Source organism: Mastomys coucha, chromosome X (assembly GCF_008632895.1).
Source record: "Mastomys coucha isolate ucsf_1 chromosome X, UCSF_Mcou_1, whole genome shotgun sequence".
Lineage (NCBI taxonomy): Eukaryota > Metazoa > Chordata > Mammalia > Rodentia > Muridae > Mastomys > Mastomys coucha.
The window spans coordinates 67814829-67825776 of NC_045030.1; the positions used below are offsets into that span (position 1 = coordinate 67814829).

A 10948-nucleotide genomic window follows, 5' to 3' on the forward strand; every position below is an offset into this window, starting at 1 on the left:
TCCCTCTAAAATTTTCCACTGTTTTTATGTTCTGTTTCCTTGGTAACCCTCTCCCCGCCCCCAGCTTGCGATTTTTCCCTTAAATACCCCTCACTTCTTAGGTTCGAGGTTGAACTCCTCTGGCTGACAAGGTCACGAGATCGACCCCAGTACCAGTATCAGTACCAGTATCCTCAATAAACCTCATGTGATTGCAGCAAGTTCGTTCTCTCGTGCATTATTGGGTGGTCGCGTCATCCTAAGACTTGAAAAAGGATCTCCCCAGTTCTGGGGGTCTTTCATAAGCATCAGGCTTATATGGTCATTACAGAAGAAAAAGGGAAGTTAGGTAAATACAACAGTCAAGGTACATCAAGGTCATCTGATACATAATGATTATATAAACAAAACAGAAAATGCGTACATGAAAATCCGCAGGAACTAGGCAGTGGTTACAACTGAGATAAAGTCAGCCTTATCTAAGGTCATCTTATTCTTAGAAAGCAGGGGCGAGGGCTTCACGCCTTAGCTGTAGTCCCAATTCTAGTTTAGTGTAATAATCCACCACCAGCCAGCTCTTAGTAAACACCTAACTATACTATTCTTCTGGGCTTGTGGAAGTATGCACCAGGGAGGTCCTGTTCTTGCTAACTTTCAGTGAATAATACAATACTCTAGTTTATTCTTAAACCACAACCTACCTTCTTCCTAGACCATTGTAAATTCCTATACAAGGGAGTAACTCAGCTGTTATTCTAAGTATTTGTGGGGGACCTCCATTTAACAGAGGAGCCCACCAACTTTCTTCTATTAAGTACTGTAGTCTGCCATACATGACTGTAATGAAAATTCTAAGTTTACTTTGTTGAACTTGCCCTGGGATTATTAACTCTTATCCAGTAAACTGCAATGCCTGATTTCTTTTACTATATCTCTCTCAACCCTGGAGACATTTCGCCTGAATAAGTAACATTCTTATGAAATTCCAAGTCTAAGGCTCAGCAATTGACTAGAATGTTGGAACACTGGTGGAGGACAGGCTATTTGTCAAATCATTCCTTGGGAGCACCTCTATACCTATAATAAAACAATACTGAAAGAAAGCACGCAAAAACCTATCAACCATCACAAGTATAAATCTGGACCACATCCATGTTACAGGATGCCAAGGACCTCCAGGAGACCAGTTTCCATGAAACTTTTTGCCTCAGGACTGCAGCCAAGCTTTTGAACTTCTCATGCAGACTCCACTGGAGTGGGTGTGGCAGCTGCAGTTACTTTAGAGCTCTTACATACTTCCTTTTTAGTTGTTGTTGTTGTTGTTGTTCTCATTTGCCTCATTACTTTTTTTTTTTAGTTCTTTAATCCTTTTTACAGTCCAATCTTCATCTGCCTCCTGCTCTGTGTCCTTCACCACCACCCCTACCCATCTCATTCCTCCTCCTCAGCCCCCGTCTATTGGTTTGGTGCTAGTATCTGTGTGTGGCTCTTTCAGCTGCTTGTCAGGCCTCTCAGAGAGCAGCCATGCTAGGCTCCTATCTACAAACATACCACAGCATCAGTAACAGTGTTAGGCCCCCAGACCTTGCCTTGAGTTGAATCCCATTTTGGGGCTGTCACTGGACCTCCTTTCTCTCAAGCTCTTCTCCATTTTTGTCCCTGCAGTTCCTTCAGATAGGGACAATTCTGGGTCAGAGCTTTTGACTGTTGGATGGTATCCCCATCCCTCCACTTGATGCCCTGTCTTTCTGTTGGAGGTGAATTCCACAAGTTCTCCCTCCCCACTGTGGAGCACTTCATCCAAGGTCCCTCCCTTTGAGTCCTGATAGTCTCTCACCACCCAGATCTCTGGTACATTCTAGAGGGTTCCCCCACCTCCTACCTTCCAAGGTTGCCCATTTCAATTCTTTCTGCTGCCCGACAGGACTTCAGTCTTGCTCCCTGCCCCAATAACTGATCACTTGCCTTCTTTGTCCCCTTTCGCACCCAGGTCCCTCCCTCCCTCTCCCCTCCTTGATTGGTTTCTTCTCCGTTCCAAGTAGGATTGAAGTATCCTCACTTGGGCCCTTTGGTGTGTTAATTTTCTTGAGTTCTGTGGGCTGTGTCCTCAGTATTCTGTACTTTTTTAGCTAATATATACCTATTCGTGAGTATATACCATATATGTCCTTTTGGCTCTGAGTTACCTTACTCAGGATGATATTTTCTAGTTCCATCCATTTGCCTGGAAACTCATGATGTCATTGTTCTTAATAACTGAGTAGTATTCCATTATGTAAATGAACCACATTTTCTGTATCTATTCTTCCATTGTGGGACATGTGGATTGCTTCCAGCTTCTAGTTATCACAAATAAAGCTGCTATAAACATAGTAGGGCATGTGTCCTTGTTATATGGGGTGGAACACTAAATGAAGAGTAGCACAAATATCCTGTATTGATTTTTAGATCTTGTAGGCACATCTGTATAATTAAGGGATGGATATAACCTACCATTGCACTGGACTTTTTATATGCAACCTGTGTATTTTGGGATGAGTATATTTGTTTATATGAAGGTTATAAAAAGAGTAAGTTTCCATATGTTTTTTCAAACATCCTTTCAGTTAGTTATCTTTATATTAAGTATCCTCTGTTCTACCATTGAAAGTTCCCTGTCCATTTCACCCCTTTTCTCCTTAATATCACCTATGTTTTTCCTACTATCACTGTGTCTCTTCCTCCATATCTTAAAGACTTGAATTTGAAATAGACCGAGTATATTTTTCAATTTATAACCCACTCTGGATACCTCCACATAATTACAGTGTACTTTTAAAATTTATTCTATAAGATTCTGACATATATAAATTTCTCAGAAACTGCTTCAAATATATTTTTTCTTCATTCAGTATCATTATATGTTAACAGTCTGTTTGTTTTTTTATTAGATATTTTCTTTATTTGCATTTCGAATGATATCCCCTTTCCCAGTTTCCCCTCTGAAAAAACCCTGTTCCCTCCCCAATCGAACAGTCTACTCATTTTTAAGGTTCTTTTAGATAAAAGTTCCATGAGCTGATGGAATTTAAAATACTTAAATGTATCTGAAATATGCAACCAACTCAATTGCTTCTTACAAATTATTTGTCATTTCCTTAGCATAACGTAAATGGTGTTCCAGATCTGTCACGCATTCACTTAAGGTCATTTTTTCTCCCTCCCATTGTACTTACAATAAAACATCTGAAGTGGTTTTAAACGTTTAAACTATTAAAACTAAATAATCAGCAGTTTAACTCTGATTTCAAGCTGTTACATGAACAATAAATCACTAAAATTGCCCATTTTATATTAGGAGCTAAAAATGTTTCCTGTAATAAAGTTTTTGTTCCTGGTAGTAGTCAACATTTTATTTTATTTAAAAAGAATAATTTAAAATCTAGCTGATACATGTTACATGTATTTTAAAATGTGTTTATCACATAGATACTGATATAAATGCATTATAAATTTTTAAATTATTTTTATCTTTTTTTCAGCAAAACCAGGTTGAAATATATTGTACTCATTTTTATCTCTGCATTGTATAGAATTAATTTTTTTCAATTAACAAATGAGTTAGTTCCCTAAGGATCATTTTATTGGTCAATTCCAAATTATACTGAAAACAGTTATAAATTAATTTTAATCACAATCAACTCTATTAGTTTAGGGTTAAATTTACTTTCTTTCTTGTACTGTGTATCTGCATTGGAGATTTTTCAAAGTGTTTTTTGTTTGTTTGGTTGGTTGGTTGGTTGGTTAGGAGTTGTGTGCTGAAAGGACAACCCAGTATAAATCTATATTGTTTTCAAATAACAATGTATATATTGTGACATATAATATACATGTATTACATTCAGCTATCCTGTTATTATAAAAATTACCTGATCAAAACAAGTTAAAGGGAACACTATTTTGGGTCATAGGTCCAGAAGTTTCAGTCCATCACAGCAGCAGGGCAAGAGATAGAAGAGCAGGCTTGTTCAAGGCACGGTAGCCAGGGAGCAAGAGATGGAAGAGCAGGCTTGTTCAAGGCACGGTAGCCCCAAGGCTCTGCAGGATTAGGCACATCCTCTTCAACTGAAGCCATACAAGGCTGTCCTCTACTACATATTTGCTTGGGGCCTCAGACCAGTCTCTGGATGATTTTTGTTTGGTGGATTAGTCTCTGGGAGTTCCCAGGGGTCAGGGTTAGTTGCCGCTTTGGGTCTTCCTATGGGGTTGGTATCCCCTTGATTTCCTTTAATACTTCTCCTAACTCTTCCATAGGGGTCTCCATTCTCAGCCCTATGATTGGCTGTAAGTAGCTGCATCTATCTCAGTCAGCTGCTGGTAAAGCCTCTCAAAGGACAACCATTCTAGGCTCTTATCTGCCAGCATAACATAGCATCAGTAGTAGTATCAGGATTTGGTGTCCTATGCCCCCAACCCCTTCACCCCACCATGAAATGGATCCTAAGTTCAGCTGGTCACTGGACAGTCTTTCCTACAGTCTTTCCTCCATTTTTTTCGTGCATTTATTTTAGACAGGAACAATTCTGGGTCAGAAACTTAGACTGTGGGTTGGTAACTCCATCCCTCTACTTGCAGCCCTGTCTTTCTTCTAGCTGCAAATTCTTCAAGTTCCCTCTCCCCATAGTTAGGCATTTCAGCTAAAGTCACCTCCATTGATCCTGGGAGTCTCTCACATCCACAGTCTCTGGGACTTTCTAGAGGATTTCCCCACCCTCACTCCAAGAAGCTGCGTATTTCTATTCTTTCTCAGGGCCCTCTGGGCTTCTCTCCTGTTCCCCCCCACACACACACACACCTGATCTTGTCCCTCTTCCCCGCCCCCCGTCCCTCTCCCCTCTCTCACCAGGGTCCTTCCCTCCCTCTGCCTCCTATGATTATTATTTTTTTGTCTCCAGTCTTTATTTTCATTTAAAAATAAAGTATGTTTCAGGTGGGCATGTTTCCACTGAAATAATAAAATTTGCAAAAATCACTACATTCAGATCAGATCAACTTGTCTATAAAAAAAGTCCTGCGATTATTTTGTTTCCTCTAAGTGAGATTCTAGCTTCCTTGCTTGGGCCTTCCTTCTTCTTAATCTTTATATGGCCTGTGAGTTGTATCATGAATATTCTATATTTCTTAGCTGATAACCACTTATCAGTGAGTATATAGCCTGCATGTCCTTTTGAGTCTGGGTTATTTTACTCAGGATGATATTCTCAAGTTCCATCTATTTGCCTGCAAAATTTATGGTGTTCTTGTTTTCAATAGCTGAATAGTATTCCATTCTGTGAATAAACCACATTTTCTGTGTCAATTCTTCAGCTGAGGGACATCTGGATTGCTTCCAGTTTATGGCTATTACAAATAAAGCTGCGATGAATAAACGTGTCCCTGTGTTATGGTGGTACATTTTTTGCTTATATGCTCAAGAGTATATAAGCAAACTGGGTCTTCAGGCAGAACCATTTCCAATTTTCTGAGGAAGCACCAGATTGACTTCCAGAGTGGTTGTACTAATTTGAAATTATAATGCAGATACATTTCTCCTTTCTATTTTCATCCTTCAAAAATTTATCTGTTTACTTTGAAGAATTATTTTTATGTATATAATTATTTTAACTGTGCATGTGCCATGATATCATGCATGTGCAGTGCTTGAGTGCATCAGAATTGCTAGAACTGGAGCTACAGATACTTTTGTGCTTCTCTGTGAGTACTGTTAACTCCTGGGGCTTCTTCAAGAGAGTCAAATGTTTCTAACAGCTGAGCTAATTTTGTAGTTCCTATGAAGCTACTTTGTTTCCATAAATGAAGTTCATTATGTAAATGAGCTGAAGGTAACTTAGAGATGAGTATGAAATATACTGTGATGCAAAATATTACTGTATTGTATATCACTAATTGCAAATATAACCAGAAATTTCATGGTTCACAGAAAGTTGGCTAATATGGTATTCAATATCTGTATGGTAACAGACAATAGTATTAGATGACATTTACCTGAACACAATGAAACATTGTTTACCAATTGCCTAATTAGTAATTTTCGCTATTTTTATGCCAATAACAATAATGTACTATTTTAAAAAAGAGACATAGAATATGTTAAGCCATTTCAGAAATAAAACACATAAATGTACATTATTGCCAATATTTTGAGGTAGGCTCAGGCTTTTTTAAATTATGCAATTAATTCACATCCTTTCCATTTATTTGTTGGTTTTACTTTGAAGTTCTTTATTGCTTATGAATAGCCTTTCATTCATTAGTCATTGTTTTAGTTGGTCATCACATGACTTTAGTTGTTTATAATAATGAATTGCTCATTTGTTTGTCAGAAATAGATGCTAAGGCACAAGTGTGCACATCTGTAAAACATGTATCTTGTTAAATATATGATGAATGAATGCTGCATGTATTAAATTATTGTCTCTTTCATAAAAATAGAGACAAACCATTTAAAATGAGGGAACACTCACTTCAAATATGATTTTAGCGACTTAGGCATTTGTTTTCTTACTCCATTGCTATGTAGTTCAGGTAAGTCAAGATCTCAAGACTTTATGATTACCAAAAGTCAAAGAGGTAAGCAGCTAGGGTACAAAGGCAAAGTACAGTTTTTCTAGGTAGGTTTGGATCTATGTCCCCTAATCCAGTCGCATCTCTTAATAGCCTATCTGTGGATTAAGTCACTAATGAAAGTAGCTTTTCATGGTACAATCATGGGCCAGACTTGTAACATTTGAGCCATTTGGGACTACTTCATTTCTGAGGCATAATATCACAGAAGGTAATCTTAAATTCAAAAATTTCAAACAGGTAAATTATGGGTAGTAGTTATGATTTTACTTTTCCTACTGATATATTTCATTTAGTATTTGGAGTTCTGAAAAATTTATATAAATATTTAAAGCACATGAATTTTATGTAAGAATACCTATTTTCAAGTTAGATATTCTTAAATGGTACTATACTGTTGGCAGTGAGCATGAGGCTCCCCTCATTTAAAAGGCATGATCCACTCAGGTAGCTAGCAGGTCTAGGTCTACTTAACTACAGAAATATGCATGCATTTCCTTTTGAAATAAGAATTTCAAATAAGGTTTCAAAGAATAATAATATCCTACCTGTCCTCCATTTGTTTCTATACTATGTTTTATTTTCTCTGATTTACAAATTCAGTGCATGTTTGTGTGTTGGCCACTAGATGTGTTATATTGCAGTGGGAAGAAAGAATAAGAAAAATAAAGTGTCCCCACATGGAGAGTTATAGTATATGAGATTTGAATGGTTTGATGTGTTTTATTTCATTGTAGGTTTTGTACAATAATTTTGAAGCATTAATTGGCTTAATATATTATTCAATCATATACTAATGGTGAATATTTTTTCCATAAGCAATTCTGCCATTGTAATATTTAAGTGAAATGTAGAAGTGCATAGATCATATCACATACAAAAATAACTAAAATGAATTTTATAATCATTCCCAATTTTTTCTACCCCTTATCTAATTTTGACAGTAACTTATTACTAATGACTTGCTTTTATATTCTGCTTAAAGTATTCACAGTTTTTGTGTGTGGAAGAAATACTTTTCTGAAGTAACACGGCGTCGGTTTATATGAAGTTCAATTTAGTCAACATTCTAATAGTAGGCACATATGATGGAAAAAGAAAATCTTCATCACTAAACTGCACATATGTATGCGTATATAAGTGTGTGTGTGTTTATGTGTGTGTTTATATATGCTCAGATTGAAGTGGAGGCTAGTGATCAATATTCTGTCTTTCTCAATTACTGCCCATCTTATTATTTTAGTTAGGATATCTTACAGAACATGGGTCTTGATGATTGATGAGCCTGGATGGCACTGAGGTCCAGGGATTTCTCTTCCTTCCTGCCTTCTTTTTGCCCACCAGCCTTGTGTCCTCTTCTGGCTCTTTTGTTGGTCCTAGAGATGTGAAGTCAGATTCTCCTGAATGTGCAAGAAACTGCGTAAGCCCTATTCTTTTGTATTTTTGATAAAACAACAATAGATTATGTATAAAGAGCAGAAGTTTATTTAGCATTATTCTTTCAGTTTAGAAGACAACAACAAGTTGGTGGCAGATTCAGAGTATACAATATTGATTGTTCCTTTTGTGGCTTTACATGGTGCAATAAAGCAAGAGGCTGCTTTTTAACACAGGATATCATAAAGCACTGGTTAGATTTGTATGAATTTGTAAATGACTATGAATTTCTGCTCTTCCTGCCACACATACAGAGTGGAGGGATTTTAGGTAGGCACCACAAAGCCTGGTTTACAAAATGCTTGAGATTGAACAAGGGTCTTGTGCATGATAGGCCAACATTCCTCCAACTGCTACATCTCTAGGCAGGTTTTTCATTTATAATAGTATTGATTATACTAATGATTATACCTGTTTCATTACCTAATCATATCTCAGAGGTCTCATTTCCCTATGCCATCACAGTGAATCATTAACATTTTCAGAGAGATATAGTTTCAGACCACAACAAGCAAGTTAAACAACAAAAATAGTTAAATCTTGGAAATTTTAAAGCCCATCAGCTCAGGGAAGATATAACTTGTTACATCAAAGTGCACTAACCTGTTGAGAGAATTCCAGAATCTCAGCTGCAGTTGAGATAGGTAAAAATAGAAGACATGGTAGGATACAGTGTATAAAAACAAGAAACTTATATTAAACAGAAAGGGAAAAATTTATGTAAAGATATACACAAACATTTGTTACTTTAGATTTCTGAGACTATCCAATCTAGTTCAGTCACAAAATATCTGTTCTCAGACTTTCTTATTTCGAAGGGATTATTTCCTTATACATAATATCCCCAATTGCTTAATTTTCTCATTTGAACTTGAATTAATTACTTCAAGCAATTTCACATGTACTCCTTAAAAAAATTTTTGCAATGATGTATTTGAATTCATACTGTGTAACTAGAGACAAAAAATGAAATCAACAGTTTATCTTTCTCATCTATGTTTTCTTTACTGTATCTTCACAAATACTGGACTAGAAATAATGAAAGCAAGAATATTTGATCCAAAAATGGTAAAATGTGTTGAATGAGATGTTTCAAAACCTTCTTTATTTGATGAGAGTTTTTCTCTGAGTTTGTCTACTTAACAGCATAGTGTCTTATTTAAAATAAAAAATAAAAAATAAACCAGAACCAAGACGTTTGTTTACAGAGTTTTCAAATCAAAGGTAGCAAATAATTATATGTCAAGCTTGGTAGAGAAAAAAACCATTGTTTTCCAACTGCCACTACCTGTTTAGTCCTCTCTGACACAACTGGCACAGATCCAGTCTTGCTACGTTTAAAATGATTCATTTTCTTTCTGTGAAGAACTTCCTTCATGACATACTGCTCCTGAATGTGGCTGTAGATAGATTTAGGTAGATGTTGGTAGTAAGAAACCCAATTTACGTGTGGATGATATTGAAATTTTTCCTTTAACTTCTAGTTATAATCATTTGCAGCATTTTTCTCATGATGTAAGCACACCCAATTTTGCAGAAGCATTAGTTTTACACAGTCAGATGATCATTTTATCAGTTGCTGTCCGAAGTCCATTTTACACAAATAACATATTGCATTTGTTTTGTATGGTATACTTCTCTGCTTGGCTTTTGTCCAAAGTAAAGATTCTAATAAACTCATGGAAACCAACAAACACAAATTCCTTCCCAGTGGGAGAGCAGTCTACATCAAGCACTAGAGACACATGACCCATATAGACCATAATAGGAATGTTCAGTGCTTACACATCAAAAGTATGCAACTTATAATCTTCATTTGCTCTAGCAAAATGGAAAGCTTCTATAGGGTTCCAATAGATTGTATTTGTTTTCATATCCAGTATAACCATTTTTAAAGGAGTAGCTTACCACATGTCATACAGTACTATATTCCTTATCAGCAGCATAACTTCCCCCAAAAAATATCTCAATAGGATTAACTTTTAACATTACTTATACTGTCAAATCACCAATCCATTGAGCTCACAGGGTTGGTTTTTTTCCTCAAATGTCTACTTGTTATCTACAAGTGGCAAAAGCAAGGCCTTTCCAGTAATGATCAATGCCAGCTTATATTGTCTTTCCTACCATTGTGTGCAATGGCTCCTACACTTCTACATAAAAATATCCATTTTTCACTGCTTCACAGTTTTGAGAAGAGACTGCATACTTCTCATAGAAAGCCTTAATGTGCTTGTACAGTTCAGATATATTTTAGTTTAGTCAAGTTCCAAATTTTAGCCTCTATATCACATGCCACAGAATGGATAGTAGCCTGGCTGTTTGGATACTTTGCCACGAAACTGACTCCATCATGGTGACCATTCAGGGAAGCAAGGAATGGTTTTGTACACTTTGCAATTTGGTAGCATTTAAAGCTTTTACATACTCTTGTGGAACTTAAAAGGGATATAAAGCAGGATCATCATTTCTTAGAACTCTTCGCATGTCTAGCTTGGTATTGCAGATATAGTTGTCAGAGTTCAGGCTCATAATTTTCATCTTTGTCTTGGCATTCTTGGATCTTGAATTCCACAAACCTTTTTATGGGTTCAGCTTAAACAGGCTTCTATGCAAACACACAACTTCCCATGTTGGCCATTCTTTATAGAATTAAGAACTCGTCAAACTTTCCAATCCTTAAAATATAGCTTTTGAATTCTTTATTAGTCAAACTTACTATACAAAATATTAAAAATACACCAATGAAGATTATATTTAATAAGACACTTTCTTCCTAGGAGCCCTTATTTTTAGCAAGGAGATGACTGTTTTGAAATTAAAGATTATTTATCTTACATAAAATGTTTAGATTTTAAAATACTCATTTGTTTTTATCAATGGTTCCAGAGTCTGAATGTCCAGATAGAGTATCCCTACTTTTAGTAAT

At 36.2% G+C, this 10948-nt stretch overlaps 1 pseudogene; it reads right to left on the reverse strand.

Moving 5' to 3' along the window:
• Nucleotides 1–9232: 9232 nt before the first annotated feature.
• Nucleotides 9233–10560, reverse strand: LOC116095072 (annotated as a pseudogene).
• Nucleotides 10561–10948: the final 388 nt, after the last annotated feature.